Genomic DNA, 20,442 nt, shown 5'->3' with positions numbered 1-20,442 from the left:
AACACGCAAACACAGAACGGCCGAAAACCGCCGTATATCCGCCGTTTGCGGAAGCTGCACGTGCTCCTGACAGGATTGACGTCAAGCAATTGAAATAACGAATGGACCTGCGCCGCTTGTTCCGTCGGCATTATGCAACAACCGGCTCGGGTCATGTAACTCCTTCCATTTTACATCTCTGTTTAGTCGTCAGTTACAGTTGCCCCTCACCGTGACATTACCATTTCTTCATATATTTTATATTTCTGCATTTATTATTCTATTTATTCATATATTATGTACTTCTGCATTTATTATTATTTGCAATATTTGTTTGCGATTTAATAAGAGAAATTGCAAATTTGTAATAAAAAAGTGTGATGTAATTAAAACTTATCACCATAACGCGATTAGGAATTCGTAAAGAGAATTCACGCTTACAAGTTTAGTTTGTAAGTTAAGAGTTTCGAATTCAGAGTTGAAGATTGAGGATTTAAGGTGGAGAATTGTCCGGATTGAGACTAGAATTGAGAATTCGAAGATAAGATCTGTGAAAATCGTGGAGAGTGTCTTCGCATTGATATGAGGATATTTCATTTCTACTATTTTATTTTTCACGAATGTCGACATTGTCGCGAAGTCGTGCGCTTTGCTTTTAACTAAAATCGCGATGAAAATATTTCACACTGGAATCATCATCGAATGCATTTCAATTCTTTTAGTGATTGAATGTATAGACTGCATTCACAGTTTTCTCTTCACGAATTAAATTGCTTCAACATTTGCCCTCAATATACGGGAAATTTAATTTTCTCTTCCGCGAAAGGCCTTTCGATACAAGTCGAGTGATCCTGCTGGGCGATATCGAGTTTCTTCAAATTTGACGAGAGTGGGTATAAAAGTTTCTGAACTCTGAACTGGTTTTCGCAATGTTACAATATTACACTGACAGATTTTACGATCGCATCGTATGCTTCGAGTTTCAAACATTGTTATTCCATCGTGTCAATTTATATCTTTTTCTATTCCTTCGTGCATCGATATCATTCTTTATAATATATAAGATTTCCGAATTTCTAACCATTTTCGCTTATCAATTATTTATATTAAATATACAAGTTTTTTTAATATATATATACTTTCTATGTTTTGAAATATTCTCTGCAATAATATATATACACATATCGAAATTTTTGAAAAGGATAGAGAATAAAATATATATTCGATGCTTGCGTGTATCTTTTCTCTTCGAAATAGAACACTGTCAATATTTTCCAATCAAAATTTAATATTTCTATAAATTTCCGATAGCTTTGTCGATTTGTGCAATACACGCATACATTGCAATTTCGATTTAATGACTTTTCTGTTTAATTCCGAAGTTTGTCGATTCGATTGTTAATCTTACAGATATAGATAATCATTGCCGTTCCGAATGAATGATAAAGAATGAAATGAATGATAAAGGTATATTGGAAAAAGTTCAGGATCTCATGTCATCGACGAATCGCTTTCGCTACTCTCTTTCTCTTTCTAAAAAATTACGTGGGGAAAAATCACGCGCCGTATCGGTCCAGCATCTTTAATCTCCATTCACTTGAAACATCCCATTAAATCTTGAGAACTCCCCTTCATTCGGCTCTTTGTACAAGCGATATCCCGTTACATAAGAAATCCGCAAAGAAGATTGCATCGATCTTAGAAGCCGTGCCATCATTGCGATGAAACTTCGTGACATTCTTTTCAGCGCTTTACGTAGTCACATATCAGAATCAGGCGTACTGTGTGACTGGAATAAAACGGATCCTGTGTTTATGGGAATTTTGTCGGTTGATCCTTACCTGTGTGATAACCTGTGCACGATCGTTGCTTTATCTCGTTGCGCGAAAAGAGAGAGATTTAGTAGATTTAAATTTATTTCTACTGCATTTATAATTAATTCATTATTTTTTTTTATTACATAACGGCTTTTAGCTACGTAATTATCTTATTTCTGTAGGAAGTTAACAGAAATAACTTCCGGTTTAGTCACTATACTAACAAGCTCTTCCGAATAGATCTTTTTCTTTTCGAGAAACATCGCGCATTTAGAACCGCGTCAGTTTAAAAGAACGACGATGACGAAAGTTTCTCCCGTACTTATATTTATCTACTCACATTTCTTCATTCGTCGATTATTGGCTATCGTGCGTGAAGCAGCGTATCTATCTATCGAGCTCGCCAGTTTGTGCCACCAGAGGTTTGAAGAATTCGTTATTTATAGCAACGGGAGATTCCCCGGTGCAGAATTAATAACGGAAATTCTGGTGCATCTCGGACGGATAGCAGGACTGCCTTCTCTATGCGTGTTGCACCGTTCATCCATCCACCCACATGATCTCACACAGAAGTCGGCCGTGCTGACAGGGCCGTCTTTAAGGCACTCAGATTTCCGCAGATTAATAATATCCACGCGAGTGTGTATAAATTTTGTAACTACGTACAAAAGAAGAAGATGAAAAGAGACAGGCGAGGATCGAATCGCGTGCTAAGAAGCTTGCAAGCAAACATTTGTTCAGGCAAAATTTCCATTAAATGCTCTCATAAATATTATTTAAAATTGTCTAAGATTTAAGTTTTCCTAGGGAAAAAAAATAGAGAACCGTGAATCTGAAGCTTTAGTTAGCATTGGCTAACTGAAAACGAATCCTGAGTATTCCAGAAATTGAGACAGCCCTGGTAATACACATGTACAGATGTACGTGAGCGCGAATGCTGTTATACTTGATGCGAGCCGCTTCAGACGCTTGGTGTCGGCCAGTGACGGATATAGACGGAGTATTTCAGACACGTGACGTTGATATGACAGAGACGAAGCCGGGCCGACGCATAGCCAGTCTTATACACTTCATTTGCCACCGATTAATTCGTGATACTTATGACGGGTACACACTGTTTACTCTTGATGCGAATCAGCCGCCGTGTTAAAATATTTTCAGATGCGCTCTCTCTATCCCTATCTCTTCTTTCTTTAACGGCTGATGGAATCCCGTTGCGAAATATCGATAGGATACATAGATGAGTCGTGTTTAAAAGCTACCAAAATATAATCTCTCGTCATATTGTATAAATAAATTGTATTATGTACAAAGTTACACCTCTATGTGCAATTAGACATTTACGCAACGAAATACAAGAGAAATATAAACGAAACAATCTGAAAAGAAAATGTCATCCGATATATTTTTTTGTTATCAAGTGCAGTTATTTAATGTTTGTGAAATGAGGAAATTTTTGATATTTCGAAAGATTAATAAATTTCTATTTAATTTTATACATTTCTTTGAAATGAAAGGATATAAAAGGATTAAAGTTTTGTTATTCTCGTCTATAACGAAGAATCTTTTCTCCTTTCGCATTTTGCGGGATTAGGTGATTGACAGCTTTTCCGACAGACAACGCTATAATTTTACTGTTCTTAGCTCGGAGCGCGCTATTACATCCGAGGAGTAACGAAAGTTTACGACGCGTTGCGAACAAAGTGGTTCGAGATCACCGAACACGGGATGGCCGTTGGCGTGTTAATCGACACGACAATGGATCTCATCGACGGAGATTTCGCTATTTCCAGATTGACCTACATCTGTCGAACGATTTTCGCACTATCGCGCTGTTGATTGGTCCTCCGACTTTGCCATAGATTCGGTGCAAAGTTCACTCACGTGTTTTCCGAATCGGGCAAAGACTTAATCCTTGATTTAATCCGACCGGAAGGGATATTTATATTCTATACGCGTTATTTCAGTAATGACTCGAAATCATTCATCGATATAATCTTGCACTTTAAAAACTAATATCAAAAATTTCTGTACAAAATATTTTTTTCCTTTCTTTTTATAATATTTTTCTGATATTATTAATCAAAGTTGTCATTGATAATTTTAAAATTAAAGTTTTGACATAATGATAAAATTAATACAGGAATAGAAAATAATGCTATTTTACGATTGTTTATGATTAAGGAGATAATATGAGATAACAAATTTTAAAAGCATCGAGGAGTTTGCATTTTTAAATATTTGCGTATAAAAAGAAATTATAAGAAATTAAGAAATTTTTCTGAATCTTTCAGTAAACTGTTCGTCAAACGTTTAAGTCTCTGATCTAGTCAAAGACATTAATATTGGAATTATGGTAGCTCTTTGAAGTTAACATTTGGCGAGGTTTGTTTATGCAAGAACATAAAATGTTTTTCGCAAACTTTGTTTGTGTGCTTTAACATAAAATGTTTACGAAATATTCATATTTTATTCGAAAAAAATAGAAATATTTTTCGTTATCTGTTAATTAATATTAAATTTTTGTTGACACATCAAATCTCTCAAATTTGTGCGTTTTCGCGGCGATCGGTAATCATTCGCACGCATTATGTAAGCATGCAAATCTGTCGTAATGCTTGTCGAGAGAGTGGAGCCGCATTATGTAAGAATCGGCAGAAAATAATCCCGCTCGAATCGATGCACAGTGGCATTAGACACACGCCCTTGATCGAAGTTGAGCCGCACGATAACGAATCTCTCGGCGAGCATACGATAAGGAGAGAAAGGAAGAAGGGAAATAGCCCGCTCCCACGATCCTAAAGATTTCCGTGGGCGATCGCGAAAGGCAAGCAAACTTTCGCGTCTGATCCCTCCCAGGGTTTCTCTCCTTAGCCCGAGCTCTCTCCATTATGCGCATTCGTTTAACTCGCGAGGTTATTATAGCCTGTCTTATTTATTCCGTTACGTAGCACCTAACTACTTATCATCTCCATCTTTGTCCGACGAGTAAGAAATTTCATTCAAACAACTTTAATACTTGTTACTTCCAGGTGTAGTTTAAAAGTAATTAAAATTTGTATGTGTATTATGCTTTTATAGGAAAGATATTAAAGAAATTATAATTTATTATAATCGTAAGAATCGATAAAATATATATAGAAAGAAATTTATCTATCTCTCAAATATAAATAAATATCAAATAAAATAAATATGATTATAATTTTCACCCTCACATTGTTGTAATATTATACTAAAATATATTGTTTTATATATATACAAAGTGTTATCGAAAATTTTCCGCACTTATTCTATAAAAAACGTTAGATTTATTTTATTTCGAAATAGTCTTTTTGTAACTTTATACAGCGACTTCTCCAGCGCTTCTGTCATGCTTCAAATTTTTCCTGGAAATCTCTTTTCGCTGTAGCATGTGAAGTACTCTCTCTGCGATTCGGTCTCGATCTCTTGTACCATCTCGAAACGTCGTCCCTTGAGCTTCAGTCTTATTTTTGGGAAAAAAAGAAGTCACAAGGAGCTAAATTTGACGACGGTTCTCACGAGCGATTTTTGCAATTTTTGAAATATTTTCGGGGATTGTGCTGGTGCGCATCTTATATGCTTGTCGTCTTCGACCAAAATTTTGTATGAAACTCGAGAAAACCGCCCCACCGAGGCTCTCGAAAAAATTCGTCAGGCTTTTTTCGTGACGATGCTTTAAGTTTAGGCCGTACACAGAGTTTTGAGTGGCACGTACGTTTCAAAAAGAGCTGAACATTGATCGAAGATGACAAGCACAGGATCAATGCAACCTCCGAAAATGTTACAAATATTATTTATCGCTAGATTTAGTTTCTTATGACTTCTTTTTGTTCCCAAAAATGAAACTGAAGCTCAAGGCACATTTCGGAACGGTACAAGAAATCGAGATTGAATCGCAGAAGGTGCTTTTATACGTTACAGCAAAAAGATCTCCAGGGAAAATTTGAAGCATGGCAGGAATGCTGAGGTCGCTGTATAAAGTCACAAGGAGGCTACTTGAAAAGAAACAGAGGCAAATTGTAAATAAGGTAAGCTTAACATTTTTTTATAGAATAAATCTGGAAAATTTTCGATAGCACGTATAATTTCGTATAAATTCTATTTATATTATTTTATTGATTTACAAAATGCTTCATTCAATTATCGATTCATTGAGATAAAAAATACATTTTGAAAAATAACAATACAGCGGTTGTAGTGGCAATCTAGTTAATCAACGGGCAATATTCGTCGTCGCGTTGGCGCACATTTCGTTAGACGATGTCGAACAATTTTTATTGCCTCGGACAAACGAGAAACGCAATTATCGAGGTCGGTGTGGCGCGTAGGCAGGTGGAACGTTCATTTTCCAGATGGGACTCGTCGGACAATTCAAAGTAGATACGCTCGGAGACTATTCGCAGAGTCAATTTGACAGAACCGGATCGAGGCGCGGCGGAACGAATCGGGGTCGGCCGGCTAGTCCCGTTGAGGGTTCAAAGCGATTTCATTCGCCCGTTTTGCGATCTCGCAGAAAGTTCAGGAGGGCTGAAAAGTCCGAGATCGAATGGGGCCGACCAAGCGCGTGAAATTTGTCAAGGCGAGCGGCACCACGCCAGAATGAAGGAAAGAAAAAAAAAAAGATCGTGACGAGAGCCGGTGTGACAGACGGACGCGCAATTGGATTTCGCCAGCAACTAGTGGCCCGAAATTCGCCATCAGCCATAGAGGCGACGGTCGGGAAGCAACGTCTCGCGGCAAGTTTCGCAAAGTGATTAACCTACATTGCATTTACAATGACGCTAACGAAGAATTTGGTTGTCGATTTCTATCGGTGATGTCGGTAATTAATTTCCTCAGCTACTGCGATCCGCTGGATGATTTTTTTTTCTAAGCGACTGCTGCGCCGTCAAAGTGTTGCCGAACAATCTCTCAGCTCGAGATTATTGACTGACCAAAAGAATAGTTTCGAATTTCTATGCAAATCGAAATTAATCGAGTTATGAAATTTCATCTTTAATGTCAAAAATTGAATGCGTCAAAAGCATTTAATTTTTAATGCCTCAAGGAATAATTGTACTTTTTTCATATTTAGAATGCATTTTTTTATAATTGACAGAAAAAGAATGTCATCTTTATGTCATCTTATTCCGCATAATATTACAATATCGATATAAAGGATGAGAAATGCGTAATTGTTTCAAGGTTACACATAAAAATGAGCTACATCACATCAGTGTAACTTTGCATTAATAAATATCGACTTTGTCAATTTTCCATTTCAAGAGGCATCGCGGGACGCATAAAAAAGCCCAAACTACCTTTGTCGCGAAACATGACCTATAAATAAGCACGCTGTAGTACAATTATAAATGATTCCCATCGCGTCGCTGAAACACGCCGCGTTTCAATTTCCGTTTGATTCCGTGGCAATTAATATCTCCTGTTAAATCGCGATACACATGGGTGCGCGAAGCGAGCGTCACGAAATGATATATTTTGGATAATAATAGACGCGAAATTATTAATTTTCCGCGTCACGCTAATTTCCGGTCCCTTGCAATGTAACCCTGTTGCGAAACGTTCGATAAATTTGCGATTAATTAAAAAATTTATTTATTTCTTCTCTTGTATGGCTTTCTCATGATCAATGAATTTCTTATATCGCACATTTTTATAATTCGTGTCGCAACTCTTGATTTCTACGCATCACGTGTATCAGAAAATGGTGCGTTTCGGAAAGATCGACGAAGTAAATTTCATCACCTCGCAAGATGTGCCGTCGTTCATGACCGGCTGGTACGTGCTTTAACGCACAATTGTCGTACCGAGATACACCTTTGAAATATTCCGTTCAGGTTTAAAAGGGCAAGAAACTGTTCGCGACGGGAACTACCATTTCCTCACGTAAAAAGGTTTGTCGCTTCAACTCACCTCGTCATTTCGTGGAGAATATGTTATTACGATTTCTGGGGTAAAATGCACAAATTGTGCTACATTATGTAAGTGTGGAATGCTGTAGTTTACGTGATGCGGAATAATGTTATCATTAATGTTAATAGAACGTTGCTAATGTATATTACGCTGAGACATTTCAGCCTTAGCGTATATTTTTTCTAATACAATCAAAACCGCTTTTATATTTAATTTATTTAGATATATATATTTTTTAAGTAAATAATTTTAACTTGTATTTTGGGACACAAAAGATAGAAAGATACAGAGATGCTAAACTTTTCAAAATAATTTTTCTAAAGTATTATATTCAGTAGATAAAATACAATTTACATCTAAAATAGCTTTTATATTTCTCTCACTAATACTTTGTTTCTAAAAAAAAAAAAAATTTAATACAAAATAAAAATATTGTAAAATATATATATATGGAATAATAAAATATAACCTGTAAAAATTTTTATTATGATAAATAATAAAATAAGAATTTGAAAAAGAAAAAATAGAATAATAAAATATCACTTGTAAACATTTTTATTACGATGATAAGAATTTCATTTATAATCATAAAACTAATTAAATATTATTGTATGTAACTTTTATCTAAACTGCTGTAAATATGATGTTTCTCTCGCGACGCTTTTTTAAATTTGAAATTGTCATTATCTGTCATTATGAATTTTGAAATTTTGAGGAAATTTATTTGACGATACACAAAGTGGAGTAGAATTGCCGTTGTATCACCAGATACTTAGTCATAGTGCGTATACATGCGTGCTAGACGTGGCCGAAAATGTTCGCTAGGTCACTAAAATTCGTTAACGACCCATAACTCTTGTCTGATCTTTCTTGCTCTGTCTATATCTTTCTCTGAACCGTTTCGTCCACTTATGTTTATACGAAAGCAGCGGTAGCTTTATGTTTTTGTCGGAAGGGCAAGAAGAAACATATAATTCTAATGAATCTGAACAGGTGATATTCGTTCGAATTTCGTAATTTATAATTTAAATCAACTAGTATACTTTGAAATCTGATTACGGTTAATAGGATTATCAATGACGTACAGTCATAAAAACTCCCTCCGATTACTACTTGATACGAGTTTCGTGCTGCCAAATCAATTTGTTGCGCGTTAAACTCGCATAATCATGCCTGTTTACTCGAGGCAGTCAACGTCACGAGAAATATTTCCTGGATAGCAAAATCGGTTAATTGAATCTTTATTGAACAATAGTGAAGGGGCGAAGCATGGGGAGTAAGTTATCGACGTACTTTGATCGCAATGGTTACAACGGGAGATTTCAACCGCAAGATTGCAGCATTCGTGACAACGAAACGTTTTGACGAGGCGAGTTTTTATAGCAATTACGTACGCGCGAATCAACACGAGTTACGGTCTCCGTAATTGGTGCTTCTGGTGCTATTGGTCCGTCGGAGGAAAGAGGTGAGGAAGGGGGCCAGGGGCAAGGAAGACGGAAAGAGGGATGATTTTATTTGCAGGCGGGACATGGAGGAAGCGTCCGGGATAGTCGCAAGTTGCGCGACCTAAAAGTGCTCGGTAAATGCGCGCCGATGAAGCTTTCGCGAGCAAACATCGGTGGTTCCTTCGCTCTCGTATCATGTTCCGCGCTTGTTTCAGAAATAGACGTTGTTCGAAGCCCGACGTGCTTCGTTAGCATATTCTTCTCTTCACCTCCAAAGAGTTTGCTTCGGCCGCGTGTGTTCCTGTCTGTGAAGTAGCGTCTCTCTCTCTCTCTCTCTCGTCCTCTGTCGTTAGTGAAGTCATTAGGATCTCGAGTAAAGTTAATAAGTTTTAAAAAATCGAAAAAGTAAGAAACCGTGAAGATGGGTCTTATAAAATTTTTATTAGATGAAAAACTTGACACAAAATTAAAGTATAGATGGAAATGTGTCGATGGAGTGTGAAAATATCTTGCATATGTATGAGTTCATTAAAATTCAAATTAAAAAGTTATATCAGTATTAAATTATTATACACAATATATTTCTTTACCATGTAATAAAACGAAAAACTTTTTTCCCGATAGAGAGCATGATTCGGTATGACTTGACATAATCTGGAAGATAGCCAGAAGGAAAAGAATGCTTATATTATAAGAGAGATACAAGTGGGCAATGTACTCTTTCTCGATTATTTCGAAGAGATACAGGTCTTTCAACCTCTAGCTAATATAAATTATCGCGAGATATGATGCCGATACAAGCGCAAATTCATTTATATCTCATAAATGTCGCTGAAATGTTACGTAGCCTAAATTCTGATGATGGTAATGCGAGAGATAGTTTAGTTAGTTTAGTTAGTATGATCGTAAATTCGCATTATAACGATGCTAATGAATATTGGCGATAGTTTTAAAACTGCTCTACCGATGTGTTGTAACATAAAATATATAAAATACACGGGCTGCGCATCTATTGCACCTACCTCTATTTTGACGATGCGTAAATTTCAGGATATGATACAAGAACTTAATTAAATTGCAAAAAAATATTGCACATCATATATTGCAATATATATTTCAACTTTCGTATAATTTTAATTTTTTAATTATATTTAACACAGCGATTGCACTTAATTTCGCATTTTGTAGTAAAAGCGATACGCAATAATAAAGCCAATTGACGGGATGGCTCTTTAGTAGTTTATATTTATTCTCTAAAAACCCTTGTTTACGGAGCCTTCTGCTTGTTTCCCTGTGACTTTGGCATCATCTCAACATCGTGATTAATGCAGTGCGGCCGTAGCTATCATCCGACAGTTCGCCACAAATCAGAGCTTTGGAATGTCGTTGTATATGCACGAGAGATGCAACGACGCGGTACATTGACGTTTTCGCGAGTTAACATTTGTAATTAGATAGCCAGATAGAGGGATGGTTTATTTAGAAGCTAGCTAGTTTCAACAAGCCAGATTGTTGAAATTTTTTATTCGCGATACAGTAGCAGCGATCGTTATTTTTAACTTTATAATCCGATTAAATGGAGTAGCGGGATATTTAAATTTCCGGCGGCAATTTGCCAACATCCGGAAAGACGAGAATTAAAACGAGAATGAAAAAATTAAGTCCAATTTTACAATTAAAGATCGATATTAACCATGTAATAAAAATATATTCACAAAATGATATTATGCATAAATATTATAGATTAATTGTACTTTGACACATTGATGTTTCAATTATTTAAAATGTTTATATTATAATTTCGTGATATCTTTGTCCAATTTTATAAATTTTTAATAATAAACAATCCCATGCTATGATTAAAGTATCTTTTTAATTCGCCTGAAATTGTTCAATCTTGAATTACCGGAATTTTGTATTGTGTCGGGAATTTTTGGATTACATTTGTTGAGTTACATAAAGGAAGAGAGAAAGAGAGAGAGAGCGTGGGCAAATTTCAATTTTTTTTGATGAAGTTTAAACGATCGTCATGAGTCATCATTGCCAAATTTGGCAGACATTACGAAGTTTTGTGCCGCATAAATGGAGACAGTATACAAGACAAAGCCTTCGCTTTACGTATCTATGCTAAATGCTTCAGCATTTACATACACATTGCATTATCTGCATCCTACGTTCTTGTAAATAAATATATATGAATATTTATATACGGATATGCCGTATATACATACATGATGCAATAGTCTCGCAAGAGTGCACATGTATCTATACGATATGATTAGATTAAATTTAAAATATGCAGGCGAAAGAAACTGTGCGCAAAATAAACCCACGCACAACCAGCATGGATTTAATAAAAGCAATGCAGGAATTTGTTCTTTCTACTCTTATATTAGAGAATTCTAATTTTTTTATTATTTAAGCATCAATTTTACTTCAACAATTTTGAAAATTGTTTTAAAGAATTGTTTTTACTTTTTTATTTTCAATCATTTTATTACGACAACGCAGTATAATGATCATTTATTTTTAAGAGAAAAATATTTATATATAAAAATTAATTGAAATATAAGATATAAAATAGAATAAAGTTTAGCTATTGTTATATGATGTAAAATTGTAGTCGTTAATTAGAATATTCATTTTACAATGCACTTAGATATCCTCGAAACATATCACGATTAAGAGTGCATATCTCATCTCAAAATTGTCATCTTGCGATGCAAATTTTGTGAGTTTATTAGTTATATGGATCAGAGATCGTACATCGTCTCGTCGGTTCATTATGATGAGCGAGGAATAGCACACGCAATATTGGTGTAACGTATTACATAGCAATATCGCCGCAGGGAACGACGAGAAATTGTAGTAATTAATAGGGAGGCCGCTAATTCGTAAGCTGTTAACCGAAATAACGCAGCCCACGTACCGTTTATGGTGATACTGCTTCCAGCAATAAATCGCATTCCGCAAGTTTTGCTGCAAGCAATTTCAGACATCAATGCGAGACACGAAATTAATACGAGCAATTAATATTTCTTTGTACGATAATGTACTATTTTAATATTGATGCCAGCGAATGAGCCTAAATATATAAACATCTTAGAATTTTTTAGAATTGCCGCGGATGTCAAACTTTTTACAGTTTTGAACATGTATGCATGCAGTGGTCTTTAAATATCTTATATTTTTTTTCTATCTATTCACCAAATGTGTGAGTACCAATTTTTAGCAGGTATCGATATTGAAGTAAAATATCGCGAATTATGTTTATTTGATTGAAGTTGCATCTCTGCATCCAAATTGTATTATTTTATCCTACTTTACATATCTCCCTTTCTTTCTCGAAATAAACGCGACCTCTCGCACGCTGTAATTTTTTTTTTTTTTTTTTGCATTCGAGAGCACGCACATTGATAGATTGATAAAATGTACAGCAAAGCCTCTTACATCATTTGGCAAATAAACAATCCATATAATGTAATTTTCGAATGAATCTCAAAGGTACGGTCTTGAATCATCAGCGAAAACTTGGCACGCCTTGCGCAAACATTTTTCTCTACTGACTTGAATCTTCACATTCGAAGTTATTTGGATCGTTTTATTAATAAATAATTATTAAGAAAAAAAAATTATTTTACGCATACCGTGAATAAGCGATATTACCTTCGTTCATGCGCTGTTATATATAACAGCCGGCTTCTCGTTCATTGATTCATATCGCGATGACGACGATATGACGATTGACGGCGACAAGGGACGCGTTGAAATAAATCTGGCCGCGATTTCGACAGATTCCGGAGAGTTGCACGCGTTTCCACGTGGGCAAACTTAATTTTCGCGGATATACGCGTGGCGTTGAATCACGTTTGACGTGAGTCACTGGGCGACGCTCAAAAGCGCATCGCGAGCGCTGGCCGATACGAGAGTTGGCTGAGGACGTGACAAATTCGACAGGACTGACAACGTGATCTCCGTGAATTGATAAAGGAAAAAGGAAACGTGTTTTAAAATTATGAAAATTTATTTTTGTTTTTATCAAATAAAGTGAATACTCTTTTATAATACATTTTAATATTATTGAATTAAAAAACGGACGTTAATAAGCTAATCAATCTTAATGACATACGCAGATAACGAATTTATTTTTTATTAATACGAAATTACTTGTTTCTCCACAGAAATATATCGATCATTCAAAAGCAATAAAAAATGAATAATTTTACAAATTTAGTTTCAAGTGTAATAAAAGGCAGAACTACATTTTTTTTTTATTTAATTGCAAGTGCACTTTACTCGGGACAGGTAGGCAATTTAAAAAAATTGACAAAGATTTGCGTTCTAGTAAATATTAAATTACGAAAATAAGTTCGCGCAAGTGTCAAAGATATTTGAGGCGTGAATGCTAAGCATAAATTTCTTTTTCGCGTGTCGCGTCGAGCTTTGGCAATGCTGACAACTGAAATTAGACGTTAAATCGTACGTTCCCGCTGTGAGAAATATGTGACACGTGCTATATTTATGGCTCCGAATCAAAAATAGAGAGTTCGAACATAATGCCCGTACGTGGGGCGAGTTACAATTACAAGTTGCGCTATAATTGCTGTTTAAATAAATTGCGCGTTTAAAATCCACATCGGCTTTTATACGATGCCAGATAAAAGCGCGATATGTTATCTTTACGTACGTATAATAAGCAGAGGCATACTAAGCTTTAATACGAGATAAAAATCACTCTCAACATCGATAAAAGCTCTTTTCTATTTTTGTATATTTTTCGTCAAATAATCATTTTATTTTCATGTTTATAATAATAATAATATAAGTAATATAAAAATAAAAACTGAATTTTATTTACGCGTATCGAAATGCTGATTACGGAATATCTTTAGTATTTTTACATCTCCCGTTTCATTTAATAAAATATCAAAAATTGAACATTGCACAGAAGAAATAATCGAAAACAGCTATGCGAAATGGTTCGAAATAAATGTGCTGCCAGTTACACGATACTCGTTCCAGCAGATTATTACCCGTTTAACCGCGAACAAACTTTCGACATCGATGACGTTACATCGACAAGAGAAAAGAAAAAGCCCATACACTCGTTGCGGAAAAGTTGTTTACTCGCGAAACAAAAGAGACAGCAGCTCGTATGTTTCCATTCTTTCTCTCTCTTTCTCCTATTTCCACGGTTTTTTTCCATCGAAGTAGCTCACGAGGGAGAGATAAAGGCTCATCGGGGTACGCGATATCGGAAGCGAATTTTATATACTGCCGTTCGTCAAGTCTGCCAAGCTGTCGAAGCTTGAATGATGGACGCTTAGACATTTTATCGCGTGCAAATAACGCGCCGTCCTATCAGAAATATATTCAGGGTTAATAAACAGTTCTCTCTCTCTCTCTACGATGTTTATGAAACGACAATTCGTTTAACCCGTGTGTAATTCTTTTTTTATTATTATTATTTATTCTGTGTACTTTTTACATATTCCGATCTTTTATTTGATATAATATGTACATGTGTAATATTGCAATCTATTTTTTTTTTACACTACAGATATATCTTTAAAATTCTAAGAGAACGCACAATCCAAATCTTTTAATTTTTCGCGTAGAGCTCAAGATTAAATATCACAGAAAATTAAATTTAGCGAAATAAGAATAGTCGAGAGTAAGAAAAAAAATTAATATTAGTGTGAAACTTTGTTAATTGCAGCGTTAATTACTCACCCGTTACTTTGTTGAGTGCGTTTTCCCGTAGGAACGTAAAAAAAAAAAAGAAAAAAAAAATGAAAGAGAGGAAAAGAAACGATAACGTAAGGGAGGATCGTAAATGCTGAGAGGGAAACTGTTGGAGTTTTATGATGGCGAGATCCCATTCGTTTGGCGTTCAACTCGCGCGAGTTGTTTTATGTTCTTCAACGTACACGGCTGCGAAATTCGAGGCAGATTACGCTTATGAGTCTTCGCGGAGCGATTTACTTTTTTGGGCGCGTTATCGTCTTTCCTTATATTCGGCAAAATCACGAATTCCTCCTACATTCCGCATTTTTGCGCGTGTGGAATCGCGGAATAATTCGTTTCACGTCTTATGACAAATGCACGATTATTTATAATATTAGCTATTTATAATATTGACTTAACAATCGAGCATTTGATAGGAAAAAATGCAGCTCCCCAAATTCAAACATTTTATCTTTCGGGTAGATACGAGAAAATAAAACATAATGTTTATGTTCTGAATGGATAGATGTTTAGATTTCAATCTATAAGATACCAAATTATGAAAGTAGAATGTGCATGCATGTGTATGTTGCGTTTTTTTTTACCTAATGTGCATACGTTCCATATATGCAACACGCTATAGATATTCCTAAGAGGGATTCTGAATAGATTTTCTCGTGATATTTTCAGGATGTTTCCAAGATTTCCAAGATTCTAAAAATAGAATATTTTTTGATATTTTTATTCAGAATCTCTCCTCCTCTTTATTCTTCGCTCTGGACGTTTCCAGACGAAATCAATATTTTTCATCATAAAAATTTTGCTGACAATCAGTCATAGAAATGCTTGATATTTTTATTAAGATTTTAAGATTTTATTTATTTATTTTTTTTTTTTCTAACGGAATTTTTATTTCTATAAACTTTTTCTTGCTGTAAATGTTTGTGGTTTGTTAAAAAAGAGTTAAAAACGATATGATACATACAGCGCGAAAGTATCGGAGCGATCCGTTTTGGCTTTCGCCGACGATCATAAATCAGTAATGCGCCGTCTGATTCGCAGATCAATAAGTGTTCGGTTGGTTCGTTATGAAAGCGACGTTCAATGCGAAACAATGCCTCATGCTTTTCACGTTTTCCGTTCCGCGATATGAATACGACCAACCATTTCGTAGATTCCAAGCAAGGAAAACTTGCCAGATTTTCAAATGTGTTCGATCATTTTAGTTTAAAAGAATTTCTATCAGAAAGAAAGAGAAAGAGAGAGAGAGAGGAAAGAGAAATGTTTAATTGAGGAATTTATTATTTATCTTACAACACTATCAAATGTTGTGATGTATATAATTTAAGATACAAACCCTCTCTCTCTCTCTCGAAATAATCATTATTAAAAAAAAAAAAACTTGTGTGCGACTTTGCTTTTTTTTAAAACTAGATTAAAATTCTGATACAATTTATATTCGCCTCCGTCAGCTTATACAATTTTTCCTACTTAATCTCATAATGCTTAGCGTATATATATATATATATATATATATATATATATATATATATGTCACTATTCCTCGAATATTTTGCAGCATTAGCGAGTTGAAATTTTAAATCCTTTAAGTGACATATCTCACAATTTAGTAAAGTAAGCTGTAAACTGTTCTAGATCTTTTCGTAATAGAAGTTTGGAAGGAAGAATTTTGATGCAGTTTTATATCGGAAATTAAATCTCTCGAAGGTTTGAATTATAATCACGAAAAAGTAATAAAGTTCCTTTATATTTATATTTAAGCGCGCGATAAGATATATTGAATGCAATCTATGCTATCGGTTTAGCTTGCTAAATTATTAATTGTAATTTGAAAATTGTTAGGTGCACCGATATATTTCGTCCATACGTATTGATTAACAAAGCCATTATTAAGATTAATAGGCACTCTGTAGAATATCCTGTACACGGATCAGCTAAATAACTCAGTACACGGTAGCTTATATAGATTCTCGATGGAGATATATCCCTTGATTCGAAAAAGCTTTTTCGCGTCACCGCAACCTACGACTAGACCAGTTGCAGTTTTACATTTTCCCATTCCCCGAATTTCTCGAATGTTGCTAGGACGACTGAAAGTTGCGCGAAGCTCGGAGCAAAAGTAATATACCGGACAACTAGATTTTCGAACTTGACAAATAATCCTATGTAAATACCGCCAAGTGTACATTTACATGCATACATGTTTTATTTATTTTCACATACTAGTTTCCATATTATTTTCATTTTCATATAATTTTTGTATATAGAAAACGAATTTTTTCCCCAGAGTTATTATTTTTCGCGGCGCATTCGCAATGCGAGCGGCCTTGTTGCAGCAGCGGCCTTCTAAAGCCATCTTCTAAATCGGCCCTAGCTGCACTAATGCGCCAGTGGAATCCGCTCGCAGTGCTGAATGCTTAACTCAACATCCGAAATCCAATAAGAAGAGGCTCGTCGGACGAAATGAGATGCTCCAACGAGGCGAGTCCGCCTCTTCTCTCCTGCCGGCGAAATTAGCGTTTTCGAGACGCTTGAATAATTCAACTACGCTACTACATTGCGCGCCGCCTTATCTTTCGACTTTAATAATTTCCCCAGCCAAGCTGCATTTGTGGCACAAGTCCGCCTCATTTGCTTCCTCAAGAGAAGTTCAATTCCTCTTATGAATTATAAACAGGTAGAAGAATATGAGTAGAAGATTGTAAGAGATTTTAATATAAATTATGCAACAACAATATATATATATTTAATAAAATTGAAAATAATTTTTTTAATGCAATTTTTAAGGAAATTTAATTTTTTTTTTCTCTTTGAACCCAGTAAGAAAACTTTCCTTACATTTTTTTGTTTACACAGATAGATAAATTTTTATACTGATCTTTTCTACTAAAATATTTTAATAAGTAATGTTGTTTTTAAACTAAAATATGTTTATTACAAATTATTTCGTCTAAAATAGAGAATTATTTTGTTATAAAATTTTCGCGTAACGAGCATCCGTAGAAATTAACGCCACAAGTATTAAAACCTTATAGTCACTTGGACAATTTCATGCAGCTATTTACAAGTGACGCAATGAGATACCAAGTTACTTTCTACGTAGATTAACGCCAGGGCGATTAATACCTGAGCGAAGTAAACGGCGTTACCTCACCTCGGCACAATAAAGAGGAACTAGTTTCGCTCTTCCGGGAGTGAGAGAGGATGTAAGTCAGTTTTCTACATTGCATGCACATAGAGGAAATGAAACAAACCCAAAAGATAGTGGTAGTAATAGCTACATCACGGTTGTATCCTGTTGAATAATTCCCGTACCAACTTCAAAGTGATTTCAATAGCTTAAGTTAGCAATCTAAGCGTCTGAAAATTTTAGCGTGATATAAAGCTAGCGAGAGCTTTGAGAATATGTTACTCACGCAGGCCTTCGAGTATCTCTGTACGTGCAAATGGTTTCTTCCTCAAATTAAAAAATATAAGATATATACATATCCTATGAAAAATTTACATTGATTAATATTAATAATGTAAAAATAATGTTAGTTAAAAATAGTTAGTTAGTGTGATCTTTTATTAATAATAAATTACATTGGCACGTATATATTTATTTAAATAAAAAAATTATCGATCTTTCATATAGAAAAAATTATATATCGCGTATATATCATGCTGTCTATTTTTTTATATTGTAAATTGCGATAGGATTGCCTAGAAAGTACATGGACAACGAGCAACACCGATCGATTGCACGGAAATGAATTCTGTAATCTAAGAACAAAAATATTTTTTGCGATAAAAAAAAATTATTGAAAAAAGCTAATCTGATTAAAAATAGTTTGTAATGTAAAAATGAGAATTTAAAAAAAGATAAAATTTTTTTATTTAAAAAATGAGACAATTATGTCTGAAAGTTTTTAATTAATATAACGAATTTTTTTTTAAATTAAAATTGGAATAATTAATACAATTTACATAAATTATATATAAAAATGATTGTTATTAAACGTGAGAATGTGAAACGGGTTTTTGCGATGAATTTTTGTAACAGAACCGGGTCTAGATCTTTTACAAGCCAGCACATTTTTTACAACACCTCTGCTTTCTCAGTTTTTATTTAAGTCTATACTTGGCACCAATTTCCTAAGATGTTCCAAATTTTAAAAATGAAAGAAGAAAAAGAATTTAAGAACTTGAGAATTAAAATAATGTGCAGCTTATGTTAGTATATTAAATTTAGAAAAGTACATAAAATTTATGCAAAAGAAAGTAATTTCTAAAGATCTTGATATCATTGAGCATCTAATTATTTCGTTGATATTTGAAACTTATTCAGCGATATATTCAGAGAGAAGAAACTTTAGTTTCTCTAGAAAAAATGTTTGCTTAAATATATTCAATCTTATAACATTTTCCTTTAATTTTTTATTGCGTTAAATTAAATATAAAAGTTATTTTCTTAATCTTGAGCGTTTTCTAGATATCTGAAATTTAAAATCCTGAGACTAAGATTGACGTGATTCAATTAAAAATAAGAAAACGAATTTACTGATCAAGCGTGGAGAAGGCAAAGATATACTTGTTTAATATAAAGCCTTTCGTAAAATATTGCTACGTTATCACCTGACACTGTCTTATATGACAGCGAGAAATATATAATTGCGCAGTTTGTAAAGTCAAGGTACACAAACATACATGAAGTCGACGCCTGCCTGCAACGAGGTGGAATGCGACGACTTATTGCAGGCAGGCGTTAACTTTTTCCACTCGGCGCGGTTAGTAAACGCAGCTAAGCTGAATTGCCGTATCTCTCCTGTCTGCGCCACTTTACTTTTCCTGCAAGGTTTTACTCGTAGAATTATTATTATTACGGGGAGACGACGGCGAGATATACCGAAGTGGTTATTCAGCTTGTAACGTGACGTTTTTACGGCCGTGGAAAGCTCTCCAGAAGTTGCCTCCGTAATTACGCATAACGGTTCGCTGTTATGATCAACTCTCGAATATGTATCATGCAATCGTGCAATTTTTTTTTCTTCCACAAAATTTTTGACTTAACGATCGATCGTTTATGCTAGTTTCCATGCAACTGCGAGTTTCGTGAATCACTGGAGGCTTTCCAGAGAGAGTTGCTCTCTATTTAACACCTGGGGATTTACGTCACTTAAGCTAATCGAATTAGTTTTGCCTGCCTTGGGAGATTTGCCGAAGTATTCATTAGATGACTGAGAACAAGCACGAATTATTCGTTGCTGTAATCGATGAGGATGTGAGGACGCGCTACACTAGACTTTTCAAAATTGAGATATTGAGTTATGGATGACTAATTATTTCTCATTCGATCGCATCCATTAGAAACTCAATATCAAACTATTTCGTATAACAACGACCGCCTGGGATATATATCTATTTGCATTATTGTAATATAATGTTTGCCAGTAAAGTTCTCAAAGATCAATATTTATAATCGTAATATTAGCATTTTTAGGAAAACATACTAATATGTCAATGAAACAAAATTGAAT

At 34.7% G+C, this 20,442-nt stretch overlaps 1 protein-coding gene across 3 annotated transcripts in view; it reads left to right on the top strand.

Moving 5' to 3' along the window:
• Positions 1-20,442, top strand: part of LOC126856275 (heterogeneous nuclear ribonucleoprotein L) — a 145,214-nt gene that overhangs the window by 76,422 nt on the left and 48,350 nt on the right. The window lies entirely within an intron of this gene.

This window comes from Cataglyphis hispanica, chromosome 18, assembly GCF_021464435.1.
Source record: "Cataglyphis hispanica isolate Lineage 1 chromosome 18, ULB_Chis1_1.0, whole genome shotgun sequence".
Lineage (NCBI taxonomy): Eukaryota > Metazoa > Arthropoda > Insecta > Hymenoptera > Formicidae > Cataglyphis > Cataglyphis hispanica.
The sequence above is the reverse complement of the archived record's forward strand: the minus strand, read 5'-3'. Positions and strand labels throughout refer to the sequence as shown.